The sequence below is a fragment of the Callospermophilus lateralis genome, chromosome 9 (assembly GCF_048772815.1).
Source record: "Callospermophilus lateralis isolate mCalLat2 chromosome 9, mCalLat2.hap1, whole genome shotgun sequence".
In the NCBI taxonomy this organism is placed as follows: domain Eukaryota; kingdom Metazoa; phylum Chordata; class Mammalia; order Rodentia; family Sciuridae; genus Callospermophilus; species Callospermophilus lateralis.
Window position 1 is genome coordinate 69,408,067 of NC_135313.1, and position 25,127 is coordinate 69,433,193.

General features: G+C 43.3%; 1 protein-coding gene across 1 annotated transcript in view; it reads left to right on the top strand.

The window, feature by feature from the left end:
- Nucleotides 1-472: 472 nt before the first annotated feature.
- Nucleotides 473-25,127, top strand: part of Itgb6 (integrin subunit beta 6) — a 120,927-nt gene continuing 96,272 nt past the window's right edge. Inside the window, exon 1 of the mRNA XM_076865655.2 lies at nt 473-726. The gene's annotated coding sequence lies outside the window, so the exon portion shown is untranslated. The remainder of the gene's footprint in view (nt 727-25,127) is intronic.

Sequence of the window (25,127 nt, forward strand, 5' to 3'; positions counted from 1 at the left end):
GCTTAGCACCATTTTTAATACTAATCTCATCAGTTGTTATTTTCCATTTCCGATTTACCCAAATAGGCCATTTTTAGAGTTAGTGACTTTAAACCTAAGATGCCCATAAAATAGAATTATCTTGGATCCCTCCGAGGGAATGTCAACATAAACACACAGGGGAAATGGCCACGCTTGATAAGGATTTGGTCACTGGCTTGGATGAGTGTTCAGTTGTAAACTCATCCAATACTATTCTGAGGAATTCCCATCTATATGTGCTTACTGCCCTCGCCACCCTGCCATCCTCTAGGTTTGAATGTCCTTTATGGAGTGAACTTGATCCTCCTGTTTCACTTTTGGTCTCTGTCCAGAGAAGCGAATGCGCTGGCATAGCTCTGCCATTTGTCAGCCAGAAGTCTGACTACACATTTGCTCGTCAATCTAAACCTAACCTATTCTCATATGAGCACTTGGGGCTTCATGTAAATCAAACAGACGTTCTGTCATTCACCAGCAATATCGCTCCATAGTGCTCTACACCCATGTGCCTCCGTGAAATATTTCACTATGCCTGTGGAAGAAATATTCAAGTGACTGTGCTTTTTCAGGAATGGTGACACCAGAATGTTTTAAATCTGTTCATTACCACAACAAGGATAAATGGCATTTCTGCCAAAGACTTTTGCTAACGGTTGTAGTAATGCACGTCAGCACTTTCTGAAATTAGAGGTTCTTCCCTGAGAGGTAAGTAGTATCATGCATGACTAACAAAGGCAAATCCAAATTTTGGAGCCGAGTTTGTTTTCTTATCAGAGTCAGAGTCATTGTTCGTTTCCAACAGACTCTGCCTTGGGGAATTCATAATGTCATGTCTACTCTCTTGGCATTAACGTCCAGGTGAGTCTGACCCCAAGGTTTGTAAAAGGGCAGATCCTTATTAACTTAGCATGCTGCATAGTGACTTTTCCTACATTTGGAGTCATGCATGCTTTTATCAGTTATATTTCAAAAGTCTGCTGTGGTTTAAGGACAGTCTCTCATTGATGTATTAGTTTGTTACTCATTAAAATACTTTAATAATTAGTTGTATAATCTCTTGTTGAGATTTTAAGATATTTGTTTCTGGTTGTAGTAATTAATTGTTCATTAAAAAATTAGTGATGAGACTAGCCTTCACTAATTCTTTTGGCATTTTCAAGAGGCACAAAGGGACTGAAGAACTGGGAGTTTAAACAAGAAAATTAAATATCAGTTCTCATTGACATGTGCATGGTATTAGGACAGGTAACTTAAGTGTTTCTGGATTCACACTGGTGCTTTGATGTAGAGGTAGTACATGGGGATACTGGAGAAAATGAAGAGGGGAGGACTTTGGATCCAGGTTATCTATAGCGAGTATACTTTATTCCTATAAGTGTCTGAAATGCCTGGTGTCATTACCATTCACTGCAAGAACTGTAAGTATGACCACTGTGCTGTGTTAAAAAAAAATCCAATATCTGTGAAAGGTTATTCATCCAAATAATATATCCTCTAAAATTAAAGACTCACAGAGCCTGTATTGTATTGGCTTTCAAAATGTTTAAAATGGACAGAACAGAGATTCTAGTCAGAGAGAAATAGTTGTCCTTTACTGTTGTGGATTCTGAACAGGTCCTAGAGATCATAAAGTTTTTAATACTGAATTTTCACTATAAAGTCACTTGATCACCAGTATAAATATTAGTGTCTAAGTAAAATGTTGTGCCAGTGTGAAATGCAAAAATGCCTTCCTCTGGTTTCCTTTGTAGCTTTCTGCCTCTGATTCACGCCCTCTAGTGTTTCTGAGACAAAGTACAGTATGTAAAGTTCAGTTCACAGACAGAATAGGGTTTTTTTCCCCAGTCTCTCAGTATTTTCCCTAGATATCATATACTAAAGCAAACTTATCAACAGATATTTTGCCCTGAATTCTAGGTGATTGCAAAAAATTTTTTATCTGAAAGTCTCAACTTAGTGAAATCTTGTATTCTGACCTCAGATCCCCAAAGGAGGCATTTACTTCTTATTCTTACAGTTATGCTCCTTCCCTGCCTTTGAATTCTTGTATTCTAATTTACTTTTATTGTGCTGTGTAGATGGGGGAAAGATACTCTAATGAACTAAAGCATGTAAGCAGGCATTTCTTTGACGTATTTCCCAGGGATAGAACTTACACTTTGATTCTTCTGTTACCCCAGAGGTTCAAGGTATTTTGACTCAAGAAAAAGGTGATTAATTTTTTAATGATCTTATAGAAAACAAAGGGATATTTTCAGTCATGGAAGCCCTTAGTCAAACCAGAAGCAATAGTCACTTGGGAAATTTATGGCTCCTGAGCACTTTTTCTTTACAGAGAAGGAAATATACTTACAAGCGGTCAGCTGCTATTGCTGCTGCTTTGGAAATCAGCCACAGCTGATTGTGAGAGCTAACTATAGGCCAAGGTCATCTGGGGATCCACCCAGCCTGCTCACAGCCATGGCGCCCCCACCTAGCCACAGCGCATGAGCTTGCCAATCCAGCCAGTCCAGCCCAGACTGCTATTTTTAGTTGGAGTTCCCAAAAGTCCTTGAGTCTGCTGGCATTCACTTTTATACTATTTTAAACCATTATCTTTTCTATTCACTGGCCACTCCTCACCTTCATAATACCCACTGCATATTCACAGATATGGCGAATTGTAATATTGAAAATGAATCATTTTATGTAACAACAGAGTTCACCCACTTGTAGAGATCTACTCCATCAAATTACTTCAACTGAGTGTCTAAACAAGACACCTCAAATTTAGCTTCCTTCTTCTCTTCAGTCAACTCCCAACCTCCAGTCATCACCAGCTCTTATCCACTCACATTTGCAAGCATATGAAACTGATCCTGTCCTCTCCATCCACTGTCATTGCAGTTCATCCATTCTTCTGGACTGCTATAATAGCTCCAAGCTGACTGTCCCGCCTTCAATGCCAAACACTCGAGTAGCAGTTTGTTACCTTTGAGAATTACAAATCAGAATGGTTTCCTCTTCTGTTTAAAATCCTTCAATGGTTCCCATCACCTGTAAGATTTCCAATTTTTAAACTTCCTAGTGTCTTGGTTCATTTAGGCTGCCTAAAACAGAATACCACAGACTGGGTAATTTATAAAAATAAAACAAAAAACCCCCAACAACTGGAACATAGCATATAGGCTTCCAGTTGTGGAGGCTTAGAAGTTCAAGATCAAGGGTCTAGAATCTGGTCAGGGTCTCCTTGCTAGGTTATCCCATGACAGAAAAGCAAGAAAGCATGACAGAGAGGCAAAAGGGGGACCAACCACATCCTTTCGTAAGTCACACACTCCTGCGACAGTGACCTGACTCCCACAAGGATTGCATTAATCCACCCTAAAGGTACCACCTCTTAGAATTGATATTTGGTAGACTACTAAGAGGAAGTCCAACACATGACTTTTGGAGGACGTTTAGACCATAGCGCTGAGACCAATATTAAGGAGGCATCCCTCATTATGTAAATATACCCCATGCTTTGACCAGACAGAGTATTTACTGAGTTCCAACCCCGTCGTGCTCTTCCATGACTCCAGATCTGCCTAGTGATGTTCCACTTTTCTTCAAGTCTCATTTTGTACGTGACTTATTGATGGAGTTTTCCCTGACTCCCCACATCCATTTGGTTAGTCTCTCCATTTTGATGCTCTTTAGGCTGTGGGGCTCTTACTATAGGAACTTAATACTAATTTTTTGTGTTCATGACATCTAGAACCGTACCTAAAGAAGTAATTAAATTTTGTTGTATTAATCAAAACACAAATCTCAAATCAGCCAGTAGTATCCAAGAAAACATCATGTGAACACACTTCCCACTTTGACCTCTCTAAAAAGAAATCGACTCACAAGTTTCCAGGCTGGGTCGTAACTTAAGGCCCCATTCACTCAGGAAACCTGATTTGTTTGCCGAAAGATGGGGTGCAAAAGTCTTGAGGACAAGGGAATTAGATCAGAGAAGGAGGCAAGAGCAAGAAGAGTTGGAGCTTGCTGCCTATGCAGACCACTCAATTGTGGAAGACTTAGGAAACAAAGGGGCTACTAAAATTGAGATGGACACCAATGCCTGGCTTGTACACAGTATGCCTTCAGGCTGTCTCTTCTCCTTTAATATTTGTACTCTATTTATGCCAATTCCCCAATTGGGTATAGGCTCAATCTGAAGAATCAATAACCAGCACAGTTCCTACCTTGAATTTCCTGTTTAGTAATTCCCAGTCCTTTTAATCAGAGGCAAACAGGTGTGTAGGAAGAGGAAACTGGGACAGTATCCTTATGCAAGGTGTCTCTGGTCTCCACTGCTGTGTGGTCATCACTTGCTCAGCATGGGGCACACGGATAGCAGTGGGCAGAATCTGACCTTCAGTTGGATTGACAGGGTGGCATGTTGTAGTTTTCATTTGATTTCAAACAATGACATCTACTAGTTTGTGAGTGTGTGGGTTGGCAATTTGGACTGTGTTCTGTTGAGTGGTTCCTCTGGAGGTCTCCTTTGGGCCACGATTGGTCTAGACCAAGTGTCACTCACATGTCTGGGGTTAACAGGCTATCTGAAGTGTATTCTCCTCTGGGTGGCCTCCTAATGGGTTGATTTGAGCTTATTTTCATGGTGATCCCATGGATCTAGTGCAGCAGGAGTGTGTGAACCTCAGTGTGCAAATGCCTTTAAGTCTCTACCTGTATCATGTTTGCTAGAGGTTGAACCAAGGCACAGAGTCAAATTCAGAATCAAGGAATGGAGAATAGACTTTTTGGTAGGAGGATGGCAAAGAGGAATATGTGGCCATTTTGCAATCTACCTTAGAGACCTTTTCAAGGTTATCTGTATGAAGCCTGCATGTCATTTGGGAAATTCCCTCTGCTTTCCTTAAATAATAATCAATACTCAGAGCCAGGCTCAGTGGAGCATGTCTGTAATTCTGGCAGTTCAGGAGGCTGAGGTAGAAGGACTTAAGTTCAAAGCCAGCCTCAGCAACTTAATGGGGCCCTAAGCATCTCAGCAAGACCTTGTCTCTCAATTAAAAAGGGCTGGAGATGTGGCTCAGGGGTTAAGCACCCATGGGTTTAATCTCTGGTTAAAAAAAAAAAAATCAATACTCAGGCATGGATGCATTACATTCTGCCCAAGTTTGACCAGCCCACAGGGAGGGCTGTCCTCTGATGATCTAGTAAGTAGCCACTTGCAAAGAGCTGGAAGCACACAAATTTTTTTGGGGGGAAACGGTTTAGGTTTCAGGGACAAGCATCCTATCCACTTGAGGGAAGCAGAAGTACAAGAAAAATGTAAAGAAATCTAAAGGGAAGAAATGGTAAGGTGGCACATGACTTGTCTGGTGAAGCTTCACGCTTCAGAAGATTGTGAAGACAGTGTGTCACTGGGCCCCTGTCCTCACTTGGCCACAAAGCAGTGGGGCACACAGTAAGCAGCTGCTCCCATCCAGTAGCCCACAAGTGCTCCAGCTAGACAGAACCATCAACTCCTTATTCACTTCCAATTGTCTCTTCACACTAAAGCCATGTGTGGGTTGCCATCTGTCCAGGCACTCACCTCATTGTATGGACAAATTGAAGATACTCTACTTTCTATAAAAAAAAATATATGAAAACTAAAGATAGATCAGCAAGCTCTGATTCTTGAGGAAAGAATATTCCTGTATGTTAAATATACAAGGAGGATGTTTTTTGCTTTAAATACCAGGGATTGAACCCAGGGGTGCTTTACCACTGAGCCCTTTTTATTTTTTTGAGATAGTGAAACCCTAAGCAACTTGGTGAGACCCTAAGTTGCTGAGGCTGTCCTCAGACTTGCAATCCTCCTGCCTTAGCCTCTCAATCACTTGGATTATAGGCATATGCCACTACCCCTGGCTTAAGAAAGATGTGTCTTTGTGGGGGGCGGGGGGAATATACCTTAAGATGCTATGATAAAACAGTTTCATTCACCCATTCACACTACCCACTGAACCCCCACAGTCATCTGAGTTTTCTACTCTTGATGAACAAATACCTTTTTTTCCCCAACTTAAGTCTTGAGTAACTTGTAAGGTTTTTACATCTTACTGAGCTCTGCATTTGGGGCAAAATGGGGAGGGTATCAATAAATATTTCATTGATGCATGGATAGCTTGGATCAAGGTTCTGGGAGGGAATAAATACAAGGGAAGGAGATCGCCTTCATTTAGATAATATTTTGCCTCAGCCAAATGGCTAATTCACAGCTAATCGTTGCATCTTAACCAGTGACAGCTGGAGCTCACGGCTTGCATTCTGCCTCGTCGTCTTTATTCCTTCTGGAAAGGCAGGAAGCAGAAGGGCTCCGCACACAGCAGTCACAGACACTCATCAAAGACAAACCACTGACATGGAAACCCAACAAGCAGAGGCTTCCTAGTCCAAGGCCGGCTGTCGGGAGCCACATGCAAGCACACGCTACATAGTGCCGTCACAGCCTTCCTCCTTGGTTCTTTGGGGGACCAGAACTGGGGAACAAGGCTTCCTCGGTTTTCCAACAAATGACCTATTTCAGTGAAATGGGGTGGGGATGGGGGTGCAGCCACGCGGCCAGCCAGTCAGTCATAGCCAGGTCGGAGCGATGTTGGTATTTCATGCCAGTAATTCTGTCTAACAGAAATTCAGCCTGGCTTTTTTCCATTCCCTTTTAGCAAGATTGCAGTTGTAAATCAGCAAGAGTGTCCTGGAGACGGCTTCAGGTGGGTTGTCGGGAGCGGTGTGGAGGAAGAATCTTCAGAATAATTTAGAGTGTGAGTCTAGGAGGGAAGGTCAATTTTGCTATTTAGAACCAGAGCACTACACCGAACTTGGCTTTGGAGAGATGCTTTAAATGTCAGTCTTGGAATTTGAATTTAGAATATGTAAAAAACACAATAACTCATACTTTTTACCCCCACGAGACAGCCCATGTTCTCATCTCTGACCTCTGAGCATCCTCTAAGTTGGAGAGGCAACTTTAGTAATAATTGACTATGGGATGATTTTAAAAATCCCTTTTTTTTTTATTCATAAGAACAGTTTATTGGTAGGTCCCAGAGGAAAATAGGGTGGATATTATTCTGACCTGAAGGGCAGTATGGACAAAAACTGGATTTTCAAGGAGAGTACAGGTCCCAGGCTTACATTTTAATAACAGTGCAACTTTAGACAAGTACTTTGCCCTCTCTGGGCCTCTCCTTTTTCTCTAAAATCAAGAAGCAGTTATTCAGAAGAGCAACTACAAAATAACTTTGTATAGTATTAAGGCCAAGTTAGAAACTGTCTTAGTCCATTTTCTGTTTGCTATAATAGAATACCTGAAACTGGGTAACTTATAAAGGAAAGAGGGTTTTTTGGTACATGGTTCTAGACGTTCAAGGGCATGTTACCAGCAATTGCTTGGCTTCTGGCAAGGGCACCATGCGGTTCCAGGCATGTCAGAAAGGCAGAAAGGGCAGGAAGCTGGCACAAGTGCAGGAGAAGAAGGGAACAGAGGAGCTGACCCACTTTACAACAACCAACACTCATGATCATGACCCCCTTGCTCAGGAACTACACAAATGCTTCCATGAGGGTAGAATCCCCGTGACCTAACTCACCACCTTGCCATACCATTACGTGGGCAATTACATTCCACATGGGGTTTCCCTGGGACAAACCATATTCAAGCCACAGCAGAAGCCTTGATGGAGGGAGATAAGTGACCAAACTCCCTCAGCAGCAGCTACAGAAGCCTGCTGGAGCCGGTGTGCAGTGACTCACACCAGGGCTCCCTAACTTCAGCACTTCCCCCTTTGGCCAGGCCCTCTGAGCTAAGGACTGGATTGATATGAGGTACGGATCAAGTAAAGCGTGGAATGTTGGATCTAGCCACTTCCCAAGTTCTGATCCATCGACACTGCAACCTCTGCCAGATCTTCCTAAACCCCATCAGGTTATGGATACAAGAAAGACTCAGTAGACATTCCTCAATGGAAAGACTAGAAGAGAAATCTGTGGCCTCATTGTTTGGAAGCAACCCATGGAAATAGCAGAGGTCTCAGGCTTTGCTGCAACTCCTTGCCTGAGGCTCCTACTGTGGGCCTGGCCCTGTATCCTCACCTGTATTTACTTCTCCCTAGGTGCCCATGAATGCTTCTTTTCAGTAGGTCATCCTCGACTCACTCCAAGGACCTGCCCCCACCAAAATACCACCATGATTTCTGCTACATGCTCTCTCAAAACCTTCCATTCTCTGAAAACTTAGGAACTTAGAGAGGAAGAACCCTGAGGAACAAAAAAAAAAAACAAAACAACCTAAAATGCAACATGTTTCTATAATGTCCTCCTTTTCCTTTTTTTTTTTTTTTTTTGCCTTTGGTGCCAGAGATTGAACCCAGGGGCATTTAACCACCGAGGCACATCCCCAGCCCATTTTTATTTTTTATTTTGAGACAGGGTCTCACTAAGTTGCTGAGGCTGGCTTTGAACTCACAATCCTCCTACCTCCGCCTCTGGAGTTGCCTGGATTACAGGCTTGCGTCACCACACCCAGCCATGGCCTCATTCTTGACCCATCTCATACTAGTTTCTTCCTACCAGAAGCCATTGGGAGAGAAACAGCCCAAGAAATATTTAGCTCTGATACACTGTTTGCTTTAATTATTAACATTTGGCAGCCAACAAAATCAGCAGCACTTCCTCCAGACACTTGAGAAAGCGAAAGGAACAGCTCGCACCTCGGCCTTCCTAAGATGTTTGAGTAGTCGTGTCGGATGGGCACGTGCAGGGTTCACACATACCAGCAAACACTCCAAGTGTGCTAACGGATTCATTTACTCTACAAATATTTATTGAGCTGGCACCATCTAGATGCTGGGAATACATCAGCCAACAAAACAGACAAGAATCCTGGTTCTTATGGAGCTTATACTCCAGTGGGAGGTGGAGGAGACCAAGATTTAAAAAAGCAAGGAAATTATATGGTATGCAAGGAAGTAATCACACAAAAATGTAGCAAGGTAAGAGGAATGGGGAGAGGGTTCTATTTTACATGGTGGGTCATTAAGAAGCTAACATTTAAGCAACATCTTGAAGAGAAAAAGTGAGCCAAACAGATATCTGGAAAATGGCACTACAGACAGACAGCATAGCCTGTGCAGAGGCCCTGAGGTGGGAACACACCTGGAACATCAGTGGAATATAAGGAAGTCTGAGTGTTGTGTCCGGAGAGGAGTTGAGGGTAGTAGGGGAAAGGAGACTTTAGAGGAAACAGTGGGCAGACAAATCGGACCTCACAGACTCACTATAAAGTTTGCCTTCTTTTCAGGAAGCTTGGTACAGAGGGACCTGATCTGACCTAGGGTTTAACAGAATTCCACTTGCTTTCTGGGTGGTGGGTTTCATTACAAGCTCAGATGAGATCACAGAGACAGGCCATTTGTACTGAAAACAATCACTGCACTTTTCCCCTACATGTTCAGGATTATTGTGCTGGGAGGCTCATGCACCAGCATCCTCCAATGAACGGAGCTCTGCCACGGCCCGCGTCACGACTCCCTGTCCCCTGGAAGCAAAGTCCCATTATGTTCCATTCCAGCATCACAGAGAGTTGGAGAGAGAAAAGGAAGTCTCCTCCTCCGCTGGTTGCAGACTTCCCAGTAATTCAGACTCCACCTAGCAAGATCCATTAGAGCTAATTAACGGCCCTCTTTTCAGTAGGTGTCTCTTCACTATGATTAATTCTGGGTCAGAGACAGAAAGCTTGTTCCATTATGGTTCTTTTTAAAAATTATTATTCTTCAGGCTTCTAATACTGGCATGAACTGCGGGTGAATTTCTGAAGTCATGTTCCTTAGCTGTCACAACTAGTAATAGAAAAATTCAATTTATAAAGAATTAGGGGAGGCAGGAGAGGCACGCTCTTCGGTCTAGAACAAAGGAGATCAATCCTGACACAATGGCAGCATGACATTTGTGGACTTTGAAGATTCCAGCCTTCCTCTTCATTAATTAGAGAGAATCAAGAGTTCTGGTGGTTAATTATTTGCAGAAATTGCACTCTGCAAAAGCAGATGCCAACTCATTCCAGCCGCCGCCAGCTGCAGCTCTGCATGATAATTAAACTGTGAGTCAGTCCTCAGCTTGGTCTGCGTTGGCAAGTAAACTCTCCACATGGACATCCCCACCGGCCAGGCCACCATCGGGTTTAGGCACAGCCATGGGACTTCCTAGCACAGTGATCTCTGAATGGATTGCCCTGGCAGGGAGCACTTTAAAAATCCAAGCAAGAAACATAAGATCAAGGTCACCTACAATCTGCCATCACAAGGTCTATGTTCCCTGGGTGGAGGGTATTCACCTGTCATGTCAGCTGAACCTCTTGAGCTATTGTTACAGGGTAAAGTGATTGATTATCCTAAAAAGCAACTTTGCTTTTAATATGTATGCATTTATATTGTGTATATATGTATGTGTTATATTATACTGAGCTACATCCCAGCCCTTTTTATTTTTGAAAAGTTTGAGACAAGGTCTCCTTAAGTTGGTTAGGGCCTCGCTAAGTTGCTGAGGCTGGCCAGGAACTTGCAGTCCTCCTGCCTCAGCCTCCTGAGTCATGAGGATTACAGGGATATGCCACAGTACCGGACTTATTTTTTATTTTTTTTTAATGCACAAGTAATAGAGACTCATTGGATCAAAGTTAAGTAATATACAAGCTTATAAAGTAAAAAATGCAGGTTTCTCTGGCCCCCTATCAATCCCACACTCCTGAGGTCCTGTGGAAGGTTTGAGGCAGGGCGGGGGTGGGGGTGGGGGTTCCAGACTCTTCCTGGTCTGCAGGTTGCAGTGTTTGGATACGTTTCTGACCAGGCAGATATTGACTCTAAACATGATACCTCAACATCCCTGCTGCTTTTCTTTACCCACGAGAACCTCTACTCTCTGTATCTTGTTTGCTTCCACAAGATTGAGCAGCAGATTTAATATCAGACTCCAACCCCAGTTTAGGAGTCTTGTCATAGGATCTGACTGCATGACCTGGCAGAGGAATTGCAGGGACAGTGGCATCTATTCGTATGACCTTGATGTTTGTATGCAGGCAACCAGAGATCAATTCACAACACCACGTGGTGTTAGCAAGGCATCTGCAACTAACTATACCGAGCCCAATCTCCAATCCAACCAGATGCTGCAGGACTGGACACGGAAAAGCTTGGGCATTGTAAAGAGTGTCAGTACCATTGAAGTGAGCAGATGCCTGCAGTCTGCTCCCACCTTCTGGGAAGGGAAACAGAGTGCAGGGGTGCCCTTCCAGAAATAGAAATGCTGGGGGGCTTAGCCTGGGGCCTTGTTTATAATAGGTAAGGCAACAGACAGTGTGCAGTCCTTCTCCTGCCCTCCTGGGCATCAGTTTCTTGGGGGAATTGATCCACACAACTTCATTGTAAAAGCTAGACAGATGGTGGGGGAGGGGGACGGGGGGGACGGGGGGGATGGGGGGAGGCAGGGGGGAGGCAGAGGGGAGGTGGGGGGGCGGGGGGGATTGGCACTCAGAAGCCATGGGCAATGAGGAGAATGCCTGCCTTACAGGTCCTCCCCTAAATACCAGGACTGCCTGGGGTGTTTTGACATTTGCTGGCATAAAGACCTTTGGGTTATTTCACAGTCCATTTATCTAAAGTATTTAAAACTCTCTCCAAAGAGAGAGGCTAAGGTTACAATATTAGTCTGGCTGATCTCAGACCCCTCTCAGGTTACCAAGGTCATTCTGACCACTTTGAGGACACCCAGCTCTAAATAGCAGTCAGCAAATTTCATGCACATCTTGATCGTTTTATTCGTTACACCATCTGCCAGACTGGACTGTCTCTCTGGCCAGAGGCTCATCTCTCTGAGGGCAGGGGGTGTAGTAAGCATTTGAGTTTGAGTGCAGCCAGCACCTAGCTGGATGGGGCCAGCTCTGTTCCACGGCACCCTTGTTGCCTAGTATCTGTTTGTCGTGTTTTTTTTTGTGGTGCTGGTTGTGGTGGCTGTTTCTATGAACATAATTTGACCAGAATGTGATGGCTAGTTATATGTCAACTCGAGTAGGCTGTAGTATCCAGTTATTTCATGAAAAGCACCTAGGTATTTCTTTGAAGGCACTTTGTAAATGTTAGCAGCAGTTACAATCATTTGACTTTAAATTAAGATTACCCTTGATAATGCAGGTGGCCCTCATTCAATCAGTTAAAGGCCTTTTTAGCAAAAACAGTTTTCCCAGAGACAAAGAAATTTTGACTCAAGACCACAGCATCAGCTCCTGCCTGAATGTCCTGACTGCCTGCCTCCTTCCCTATAGATTTTAGATTTGCCAGTCCCCACAATTAGGTGATCCAATAAACACAATAAGACTTATCCATTTATCGAATCTCATTGCTTCCGTTTTTCTGGGGAAGCTTGACGTGATACACATACACCCATGTAAGTCACATCATTTGTTCAGTTGGTTCCACACTTATTTTCTGAGTGCCTCCTACATGCCAGGAGTTGTGCTAAGTACTGGGACTAGGAAGAGACAGTCCCCAATCTAAAGAGTAGTAGGAGCAAGTTCAGGGCAGTGCCTGAGATGTCCTAGAGAAACAAGCCCAGCCTCACATTGGGAGAACTGGGCTCAGACAGTGAGTCACCTGTACTGCCTCCTCCAGGGACTGGCATGGAGCCAAGAGGAATACGACTCATTTGCCAGGGCACCCAAGTTTTTATGGTGCCAAAAAAGCAAAGAGACAAAGCTGGCAGAGGGGAGATGGGGTTATGTGCACTTGAGGTTGAAGAGGCCTTCTTCCCCACAAGTGACCATTCCCAAGACCATTCCCCTTCCTGGGGGGGTGGCATGACTTCAGTGGGGCATAAGCCCCACTCCCTTTCCAGGAAGACCTAGAGATGTCTCCCCAGTCCGGAAACTTCAGGGAAGGCCCGACTTTGGACTGACATTGAACCTTAAACACTTCAACCTACTGGAACAGAGGGTGAGAGGAGGAATCTTTGCACTTTTAAATCAGCTTTCAAATGGAATGTTATCTGCTGTATGAAAGTTTCATTTGAAAAGAAATAAGAGAAAGCAGTATAAAAACGAGACCAGCCAAGCCAGGCGCAGTGGTGCACGCCTGTCATCCCAGTAGCTCAGGAGGCTGAGGCAGGAAGATCGAAAGTTCAAAGCCGGCCTCAGCAAAAGTGAGGTGCTAAGCAACTCAGTGAGACCCTGTCTTTAAATAAAATACAAAATAGGGCTGGGGATGTGGCCCAGTGCCCCAGAGTTCAATCCCCAGCACCTCCACTCCCATTCACCCCCCCAAAAACAATTCCAGCTTAAAAATTCAAAGAGAAGCTAGAGGTCTGTTAGTTTTCCTTTCATATAAACTAACTGTTATAGGCCCGGCAGCCCAGATGGCTGTCACCAGGGCTCTCTTCCTGAGCAAGAACACATCCACACCTTTCCTTCTCCCTCAGGAGGACAGTAGCAAAAAGATTATACCAGGCTCAAACTAGGTACCACTGTTTCAATGAGAAGCTGAGAATTCAAGCAGAATTGAGTGAGTCCATATAGCATCACTGATAAATGGGAAATAAAGTTCAGTTTGTTCTGCGACACTTGACTGTCATCTGCCATAATATGGTCTTAATCAACACATGAATCTATGATGATGAGTATGCTTTAAAGATGGCTCTCCAGAGGGGGTTGCAAGGCACAACCATTCTTGTGGGTACTGGAACCATTTAGATTTCCAGTTTGAGCCAGGTGCAGTGGTTCAGGAGGCTAAGGCAGGAGGAATGCAATTTCAAAGCCAGTCTCAACAACTTAGTGAGACCCTAAGCAACTCAGCGAGACTGTCTCAAAATAAAACATAAAAAAATGACTGGGGATACAGCTCAGTGGTTGAGTGCCCCTGGGTTCAGTCCCTGGTACAAAAAAAAAAAAAAAGATTTCCAGTTTGAAGCTCTGGGATTGCCTCCTCTCAATTTCCTTTATTTCAAAAAGCTGGTGTGTTTGGGGGTTTGTCTGTCACTAAGATGGTTCTAACCCTGTGAAGCTGACTCCAACTTCCTAGGGAACCATTGTGCACATTACAACTCTGTAGTAGTGATAGCTCCAATCAGACTTTTTTGGAATCCCACCAAAAGTCCAGCCACCTAATAAACACTAGTATGTACTGGGTTATTGAAAGGCAGGCAGCTTTCACAGTCACATTTGAATGAATGTTGAAACCAAGTGTTTCCACCAGAGTCCAGAGTTCCAGGGCACTAAGCTAGGTGATCGAATTAAGGCAAAAATGAGTTCGTAATTATATCAACTTATACTTTACAGCACTTTAGTTTATGGAGTCCATACCATATGCTTCATTTGCTCTTTAAAACCACTTTATGAATCATTCATAATATATGAATTGTACAGCAAAAAATAAATAAAAACAATGCTCAAAAAGAGCACATAAGCACCATTCAGAGCAGCTTGACTGGCTTCATTCGCAGCCCAAGCTTTTCCTCACTGTACCACGGGCGTCTCCAGACCTACCAAGGCTCCTCTGGACTGAGCTCGATTTCACAAAGATGCATCTGCAGGCCCAGGTCTGTCCCCAAAGGAGGCTCCATCCCCAACGCTTTCCTTCAGGGACTCTCCCAGAAATCATGAGCTCCATGGATACAGACATCTAGCAACATGTGGTGGAAGTAGTAAGAGTTTTCCAGATCGCACTCTCACCTCTATCTTCCTAGTTCGGTTATTTACCAAGGAATCTCAATCGACTTCATTTCTCCACTGGGATAGAGCCAGCTGACTTTAATGGAGGCATATCAGCCAGGAGAGACACCTAGGATGGTGCCCGGCCAGCCAGGCGGCCTGGATCTGCTACCCCTTCAAGGGCTCATCTGAGCGATGCCAACCCCTTCTCTGGTTGTGGACTGGCCACATAGATACCACCGTCCTCCATGAGCCTCGGTGCTGAGGACACAGACCCAGAGATAGTCTCTCAGTCCATTTCGTGTTGCTATAACTGACACTTTATAAAACAAAGAGGTCAGTTTGGACTCACGGTTTTGGAGGCTCAAAGTTCACATTTGGGCGAAGGCCACGGAGGATGGCAACACACAGCAGCAGCGTGTATGAGAGCTGCAAGCGGGTGACGTGTGGAAGAGAGTCTGAGGGGAAGTGCCAGGCCCCCTTTATAACAACTGCCACGTGCAGAGCTAATCCAATCCAGGAACTAACCTACCCACATGCAGGAGAAGGGCATTCATTCCTCCCAAGGTGGGGCCCCCGTGGCCTGATCACCTCCCACTCGACCACACTTCTTAAAGGCTCCTCCAACTCTCAGTACCTCACAGAGGACCAAGCACATGGCTCTGTGGGACAGAAACTGAACCCAAACCACAGCACTCAGCTTTGACTTGGTCAGCCTGGCCTCTGCCACCATTATCCTTCTGAAAGAGGGGAAAGGGGTGCTCCTTTGTCCCTGCTCTATCTGTCCAGTACATGCCTATTTGTGTCCTTTGGGAGAGGAGGCTGCCTAGTGCAGCTTCCAGAAAAATCCAACTCTGAGGTTCCTGGGTTCCTTTCTTAGAGCACAACAAGGCTTCCACCATCAAGCCCCACCCTCTTTCTCCATGAGTCTTGATAATCAAGGACTCTCACCTGTATTGGCTGCTAGACCCTTTTGGCCCTTTATTCCTGGTGTCACGGGCTTGTTAGAAAGAGGAATTGATGGGTGTTGCCCTGGGCAAAATGCCTTCTCTCTCTCTCCAAACTCAGAAGCTGCTTCTGTGCTATGAGCAGTCCCCAGGAGGGACCTTTTTCTGCAGCCTCTTGAAGGAACTGCTGCAAAGGATTAGCCATGCACTTAACAAGTGGTCAGATGTGTGCTAACGGGTCCACACACCATTTCTGAGCACTACTATGAATAGACAACATGGAGATAAACCGCTCACGACTAAGGTGATTTGAAATGATTATGCAATTCCTACATCATAAGGTTACTGAGAACCTTAGAGGAGACGATGCTTGATGTACAGCAGTTGCACAATGAGGTCTACTTTCCAGGCGCAGTGGTGCATACCTATAATCCCAGCAGCTGGGGAAGCTGAAGCAGGGGGATGGGAAGTTCAAAGTCAACCTCAGCCACTTAATGAAGCTCTAAGAAACTCAGTGAGACCCCCCATCTCAAAATAAAAAGGGCTGGGGATGTAGTTCACTGGTTAAGTGTCCTTGAGTTCAATCCCTGGGACCAAAAAACAACAACAAACAAACAACAACAAAACTGAGTTAGAGGGTCATGTGGCATGCATCATAAATGTGCAGTGACCCAAAGCAGACCCCCCACTGAAGACAGACTCTGGGGTTTGTGTCTTGTTTTCCCACATGTATAATGTGCCTGGTGATAACAGCACTTTCCTCATAGGAGCTCTGGAAGGATCATGGGAATTCTTCATTGAGTGTGGAGTACACACAGAAGTGACAGTTAACCAGTGTTTTCATGCTGCTGTTTCCCCATCTCTGTATCTGCCCGCATCGTGATGCTTTCAGCAGCTCATTCCTTGACTTATTTCACAATATTCTGTGTCATCAGGAAAATATTATTTGATTCTACTTTGCAGAATTGTAATTTTTCAGGGCACTAATAGGTACTCTGTGAGGGGAAACCAGTTCAGTCGTGGAAGATCTATGTGAGGGCTCACTGATATTAAACAGGTGTTTTTACTACAGGATTTCACAGAACATTTAATATATTGAACATGCTCCAGGCAGAAACCTAATCCCCCATAGACCCATTCCTAGGATCAATGTCACCAGGACATACTTTGAGGAATGTCGGTCTTGGATATGGTAAAAAAAAAACATTTGAATCCAAGTCGAGTCGTTCTGGCTGATCAGGGAAGTGGGTCAGTGTGCAAGGCAGGGACTTGCAAGATGGCTGATAGTGCTGTTGGGAGTGTCAGAAAGTAAAGTACGAGGAAAGCCAGTCTGGGAAGAACTTGGCAGGACTTTCCTGGAAAGACAAAAGTTATGTTGCTGTTGTTAGCAATAAACAAGATTGGAGCTCGGCACACTTGAAAAAATAAAGGTGGGGGCAAAGAGGCTGCTTCTAAGGGTCTTTCTCGACTTCCTTCCACCCAGCACTGATGCCACCTCTTAGTGAACACATGGCACGTTGCAGGCACTGCCCCAGATGCAGCACTCCAGGGTGCCAGAGCCCCACAACTGGAGCCTGGCAGATGGGTAAATTTTGAGCTGAGTCTTGAAAGAGGCATGTCACATCAGGCAGAGATAAAGGATGGTGAGCAGAAGGGAGGCAACACTAAGTGGTCATTGGGGACAGGTGAACTATGAATCTGGTGAGGGTGGCTGGGGAGGGGGCCGGGACTGATTGAGTTAGGGCTGGAGGGTCTTGTCTAGGCAAGTCTGTGGAGACTCCTGAAGGCCACACCCACACTCTGTTCATTCATTCAGTTAATATTTAATGAGCTCCTACTGCATGCCAGAAGCTCTACTGGATACTTGGATACAGAACGGTGACAAAATAGACCGCTGTTTTCATTCTCAGAGTTTATAACCCTAGTGTGGAGAGAAACAATCAACAAACATGTAATATGGTATCAGGCAGCAATGAGCTCTAGAACGCAGGGATGGAAAATGGGTTGAATGCGGTGCTATTTTAGATGGGGGCCGGGGATGGCTAGAAGGGAATGACACCAAAGCAGAATGAGTGGATGAATTCCTGGATGAAATGAGGGCCGTGGGCAAGCAAACAAGCAGAAGGGTCAGGTGTGGTCTGTGCAAGAACCAGGAGCAAGGAGGTGGGTGTAGCCAGCAGGGGGTGCCCCCCACCAGGGTGTGATGGAGAGGATAGGAAGGAAGTGAGAGAGGCCACAGTGTCCCTGAAGGGGCTGTGTGGAAACTCTGAGGGTTACTCTAGTGTAATGGGAGTCTGGGCTTTCGTTCCCTGGCAAAGATGATGCAGTGATACAGTATGAACTGCTGTTTCAGCACAGTGGTTCATCAACCCTAGAGGTAGAAAGAAACTCTACACTGAGGCATGGTACTTCATTCAATAAACAGGGATATTCTGGCTGAAGCTGGGTTGGGAGTTCAGAACCCCGACCACTTGTCTCCTCCTATCTTCTCAGGTAGCACCTGGGGAACCCCAGGGGAACTCTTAAGCTCTTGGCAATAGGGCAGTGGCTGGTGCAGGTGTGTAGGATGCAACAAGTTATAAACACTAGAGGCAGAACAAGAGATCCGGGCTTTTCCAATAACCCAGAGAAGTCTAACCTTAATCCTGAGGGTCTAAGCTAAGAGGAGAGGGAGTAGCGTACTGGAGATGAAGGAAATCTGTTCTATTCCAATTATTTCTATAAGCTAATGTGCCCAACAATAAGATACTAAGCACGACGATGAGAAATACACGAAATCCATGCCAAAGAGGTCATGGTCATTGGGATCTGGGCTTTGGGGAAGATGGATTCATCGGGATGAGTCATCCACAGGGTGATGAGGAAAGCTGAAGACTCATTCTATGTGATGGGAGTATATTGTCAGATGGTTGGACTGGATTCCTTTCTTCTTTCCCCACAGGGCACATATTAAATATTAGGCCTCAGGTTTAATTGAACCATCTTCTTCTCACTCTGCCAGCCTCATTGGCCTCCTTTCTTGGAGCACGAGCCTGGTTCTGTCTTGGGTCCTTTATACCTGCTGTCTTTCAGCCTTGAACCTTCACTTCAGGTAAACATCTGGCTGAGACGTCACTGCCTTCTGGTCTGGACTGTCATACCACCTCTCAGTGAGGGCTTTAGCAGCCTCTCCACCTCCTTGATGGTTCCTACCTCCCTTCTCTGCTTTGTTTCTTTTCCCCTTAACACTTTTATTACCTAAAGTAAAGTATATTTTACTTTTCAAATGTTATTGTCTGTCTCCCCACCTCAGGTTATAAGCTACATTCCTGCCACCTGCAACAGTGCCAGGTGTGGTGGGGTCCCATAGAAATGGACAGAATAACTAAAGGACATTTCATTGTAGAGCAATTGTCACAAGGCCTAGGGACAGTTTAAAAAAATTGATTATAGAGGATTTGTTTTAAGCAACAAAGCACATAAATTGTGGGTGGTATGGTGACTTGTAAACAATTATTTATAACTTGATCTGTTAAAAATAACACACAAGAAAATATGCCAAACAAGAGGTATGTTAATCCGCACGAGGGTGTAAGAATTCATCTGAGACTTCTTCTTTAGAAACTCCAGATACCTCCCGTGCTTTGCATGGGTGATGAATGAATCTGGTTGACATTGAACTCTCTTTGTCTTTTGCTATTTCTTCAGGGAGCTCTGAAACGATAACCTACATTCACAACTTGCTCCAGGGTTGTCACTGTACTTACCAGCAGCCTCCAGGCAACAGATGGGTTATGTTCTTAAAACTCATTTTTAGTTCAACACATTATCTTATACAATCTGCATAATAAATGAGAGAGAGAGTTTTTCAGGCTGGGCCACAAAAGTGAACTTCAGAATAATGAAACTGAAGATAAATTTAAGATAAATTTAAGATCAAAACTATGGAAAAGAATATTTAATATCCTGAATTATGAATATCAAACAAAATATAAATTGAAATGGAAGATGTGTTTTTACCTACCTTGGTGACCATGCTTCAGAGAAGCACTTGAAGATAGTGAAGAGAAACTTCAAATTTTCCAAGAAAAGCCAGAAGTCTAGGTTGTAATTTGGTGACTCTTACCCCAGTTCTTTCCCTCTCTTGACCTGTTTTTGATCTCTTCTTTGCCATTCCCCTTCTCCTTTGCTTGCTACATACTTCTTCACTTACCTCTGCCTTCTCTCTCTCAGTTGATGCTTCTTCCACAACTTTCTTGAGCTCTGTGGCCATTGTAAAATTTTCTCTCATTTTTACTTTATATGTCTGTATATCTGTATATCTATCTATCTATCTCTCTATCTATCCATCGCCAGGAATTGAACCCAGGGCACTTGACCAGTGAGCCACATCCGCAGCCCTTTTTATTTTTATTTTGAGAAAGGGTCTCATTAAGTTGCTCAGGGCCTTGCTAAGTTGCTGAGGCTGGCTTTGAACTGGCAATCCTACTGTCTCAGCCCCCAGAGTTGCTTGGATTATAGGTGAGCGCCTGCGCCCAACATCTTGACTTCTTTTTTTTTTTTTTTTTACTTAAAATAGAAAAAGGATCACAGGAAGAGAACCTGACAAGACCACCTGTTTAGCTGCTCCTCTTTGGAAGGATGCAGTTTCTCCTTTGGATTCCCTATAAGAGAGGAAAGAATCCCATGCCATTCAAGGATATCAGAAATTGTGGAAAATGCAATCGTCCTCGTGTTTGTTTTGTTTTGTCTGCTTAAATTTTTAAAAAGTAACATTATAAATAATCTTGAAGACTTAGATCAGGGAATTTGATCAATTTAAGTACAAAGATATATTTTACACAGAATAAATAAGGCAACGCACTATCATATTATGTTATGAGTTCAACTCAGCTTAGGAATGTGAGCTAAAGATTTCCTACGTCCACATTGCTTCAGATATAATAGAGAGAAAACTACTTAGAGACAAGGAGGCGTCCTTCTCCTATCATCTGGGTGAGTCACAGAGCCAGCCTCTCAGGACTCCACTTCCTCATCTTTCAAATGTGGACAATAATATTCCTGTTTTTCCAACATCATTACACTTAAGAAGGACAAACAACATCACAGAAATGAAGTTGTTCTTAAGACTTAAAAGCCCTAGACACTATGGTATTGTAAACTATCAGAATTCTGGACAGCTTTGCAATGTTCTGATAACCTGAATAACTGGGGAAATCTCCATCCTCTGACCTCACCTAGGAAAGTCCCAGGGTTGAAGCAAGTAAGGTAGAAATCACTCAGCATCTGATATTTGTTTTGGAATCATTATCAATAACATAAGTAGGTAGCTTAAATCTTAAGAGCTCCAAAGGTGTATTTGCATAAGGAGAGGCAGAAAGAACAAATACTGTGTTGAGTGAATGCTGCATTTCATAGCTACCTTTTTTTTTTTTTTTTTCTTTTTTCCCCTACAGCCTAGGCTAGGCCTTGTGCATTTTAGAACTAGGAAGAGGGAACATGCATTTGGAGCATGACCCAGATCAAAATCTTCCCCAGCTAACTGCAGAATAAGGAAACTCTCTCCCCCTGGGGCCTGACTCAGGTCTCTGAAATGCATACCTGCCTATAAATAACAGGCGCATTCATCACTATGACTATTTTTCTCCATCTGGGTTATATGGGGATTTCAGTTCACTCTGGGTGAATAGTGTGTGTCCTTGTAGAATACATGCTAGGACGTGAGAGAGCTTCATGAGGGACATCAACCACTGGGGCCATTTCCCTTCCTCTCCAGAGACCAGGAAGGGGGCAGTGTTTTTTTTCTCTGAGACCCACTCACCTAACCTGGCAGAGGGTTTCAGCTTTCTTTCTAGAGGCAAACCTGGGGCACACACAGGGGATACTGTCTGTTGTTTTAAAGGATTAGTCACAGAGAATAGGAGCCTGCCATTGTCATCCAGGACAAGAGATACTATAACTAAAGGAGCCATTTTCCCTCTCTGGGCCTCTATCTAGTCCATTAAAAAGAGGAAAATTTTCCAGCTCAAAAATGTCAAGAGCCAAGCACTGCCTGGCCATCTACCACACATCTCTCCAGGTGGGCCTTGAGAGAAAACCCAGTCTGAGTAGGCCAGTTAGAACCCTCAGGCCAATTCTGCACACCTTTTACAATTTTATTGCGAATCTAAAAATCAGGAAAAAAAAAAAAAAAACCACCAAAGTACATGTATAAAGGCATGAATTGGTGTGAACATACTCTATATACAAAGATGTGAGAAATTGTACTCTGTATGTGTAATAAGAATTGTAATGCATTCTGCTGTCGTGTATTAAAAAAAACTAAAATAAATAAATAAACAAATAAATAAACACCAGGAAAAATACAGAAGAAAGTTGATTTCCAGCTCTCCTTGAAAAATCAAAGTTCTGGCACTTTAGAACCAAATTCTGATGTGCTGAAAGTTAGAGATGGGTGCTGTGTCTATGCCCTTTGGGTGAAGCATGTTTCAGTTTGCCTCAGTCGCTACCACTTCCTATTGCCACCTACACCTCGTCTACTTCATGGTATCCTCCTGCCCTGCAGGCATCAGAAATAGCAATCCTTTCCTTCATTTCTCTCCTGAACCCAGATATATTGATCTGCCTTTTAAGTACTTTTTCTGAATGGAAGCTTTCTGCAGAGCAAGAAGCTGGCATGTAGCATGTGAGCAGAACGTTGCCCTCCAGACAGGAGCTCTCATGGGAGGAGGGGCCGGAAGCCAAGGAGTATCTTTGTATAGATGAAGGACAAGGCAGAGCAGCTCTGTCCAATAGAAATGCAAGGCATGAAATGAACTACCAACACAACTGAAATGTTTCTAGAAGTCGCATTATAAGTAAGTAAAAAGAAACAGGTGAAATATTTAATTGCACTTACTCAAAATATTTTCATTTCATAATTAATCAGTTTTTAAAAATCACTGATGAGCTACTTTACATTCTTTTGTATCACATTAAGTCTTTAAAATCCAGCATTTATTTTATCCTTCTGTGCATGGACATTTGCACTAGCCACCTGTCATGGGCTCAACAGCTCTGTGGGGGAGTGACTCCCCTCTTGGACACACAGAAGTACCAACTCAAGGAATTGTTGATCAATTTACTATTTTTACCTAGATTCTCACTTGCTACTCTGTGGAATTCAGAAGAGAACCACATTTATTGAGGGCTTACTGTGTGCTATATATAAGAACAATTTGTTTTATTTTAGTTTTGAACGTCCCACTAAAAAGTAGAGTAGAGGGTAAATCCATTGAAATGGACCCTAGATACTACCCCCAGTGGTCTCCTACTGTGGTATTTCCTGGGCATTCCTTGGTCTCAGTTTTCTCACCTCTAAAATTAGTAATAATTATATCTATCTTAACAGGCTCTTGTGAAATTTACGTAAATGTTTTTATAAACTATAAGTAACTATACAGATTTAATAAAAAGAAAAACAGCATATGTCATTGAATGTCAGCATCTGGGCAAAGCATTTTGCACATACATCTGTTTTAATCCTTATAACAGCTTTGCCAAATGGTGTTCTAATCCAGATTTTAATGGGAAAGAAACTGAGGCTTATGGAATTAAGTATTTTGTGTAGTCACACAGGTGGTGATTGGCAGAGCCAATCAGGGCTTTGAAAGAAGGTTGTGAAATCATGGCTTTGAAATCATGGCAAAGAGAGAGGGGGAGTGAACAAATCTATCTTTCAATTTCTGAGACGTTTGGGTAAGTGTTTTTAAAGATGAAGAAACCGAGGATATATGATTCCTTACCTATAGGTCACACATGCACCAAACTAATGGCCAGCTAACTGCAAAATTGGACATTCTCTAGTATTGTCATTTTGATGTTAAATCCATTGAATCTCCTGATTATTGAGATTATTTTTAATCCCCCAAATGAAGAGTTCATTTCTTTAAAGTTGCTCCTCTGCAGGAAATTCATACCCAGGACCAGTAGATAAATTCATTACCATTTGGTGATCCTACCTTTTCTGTGCTCCAATAACTTCAATCAGTATTAGTCATTCCCAATTTGTCTTCCTATTCCCTGGGGAGTGAGTTATCACTTCTTTAATTAAATGACTTACCAACTTTTTTGGCTCCAGTCTGACTCATGCAAATATTGATAAGAAAGATTATTTTGTGACTAAGTTCCTTCATAATTGCACACAAGCTAAGCGTGAGCTGAGGCATAATTGCCTGAAATGGATATTGTTTCTACACTAGCAAGTGACACCATTTGGGTTAGTCTGTTTTTTCCATGTGTCCTCACCAAACCCTCTCACCAAGTAGACCCCTCTCTGCTGCACAGGCACTTAACACATCTGAGGGTGTTTATGAAGGTTGTCCTCCTTCCCAGGTGCCTTGTTTCTTGGTCTCTCCCATTCAAATCTTGTCTGCCATCAAGAATCATTTAGCTGAGGTTGGAGAGCTGACAATTTCAGGCAGGAAATAGTCTTTGACTTCTAACCACATACTGTTCATGCCTCTCATTGAGGTCACCTCATATTCCACCTGGCATTGTCATTGAGCTAGTTCATGTGTTCTTTACCCAGCTAGACAAAGATTCACTGAAGACAGGGCTCTTAGATATATAATGCTTTATGTGTCTGTAGTACTTGAAATATTTTATTGACTAAGTGCATGAATATACTTATTCTGTATGATGGGGCTGGATTTATAATAGGTGTGTAAGATCTGTTGAATTAAATAAATTTCAGATTTGAAAGCTGTATAGAATAGTTCTCCCAGAGGTAAAGAAGAAGAAGAAGAAAAAAAAAAAACAGCTCTGTTACAGTGCATATTATTAATATCCTCAAGCAAAAGACTGAATTATCCTGCAAAGTATATGATCAGAGTAACGTACAAAGCAATAAAATTGGTATGGATATAGAAAAACTTAGCTTCAGGTGAAATTGAAAAACTAATTGAAAACTATGACTCAGCCGTCTGCATTTTTCCTGGTTTGACAAAGTAGCACAAAATGTACAGTGACCATGAATAAACCCTTAATGCCCTTCGAGGTAATGAGTAACTGTGTGACTAAGACAGAATTAGGAGAAAGTCTTATACCTTGAAAAAGAAAATGCTCCCATGTCTGTCTAGTCCTGGAGACTCCCAGTTCTGGGAAAGATGATCATTTCCTAAGCTTGAGTCACACTGACCTTCTTATTTGTCAATAAGAACCTGTAAGGAACAGCTATTGTCTTTAATTAAAAACTAACTGCGATGATAAAACTCAGGGATCTGTCTAAGTTCCCTGAGTTCCCAAGAGGGTTCTTCTTTCACACTATCACTCTTTACCTGGGTTTTTCAGATTTTCACCCAGTTTGTGAAGTTGGCAAACAGAGGGACACAGTGAAAATTGGCAAAGGCAGAACGTTACCGTGGAGTCTGGCAGGCGGTTTGCATGAGAACAGGCATCCAGTCTACCTTTAAATAAAACAAATTGAA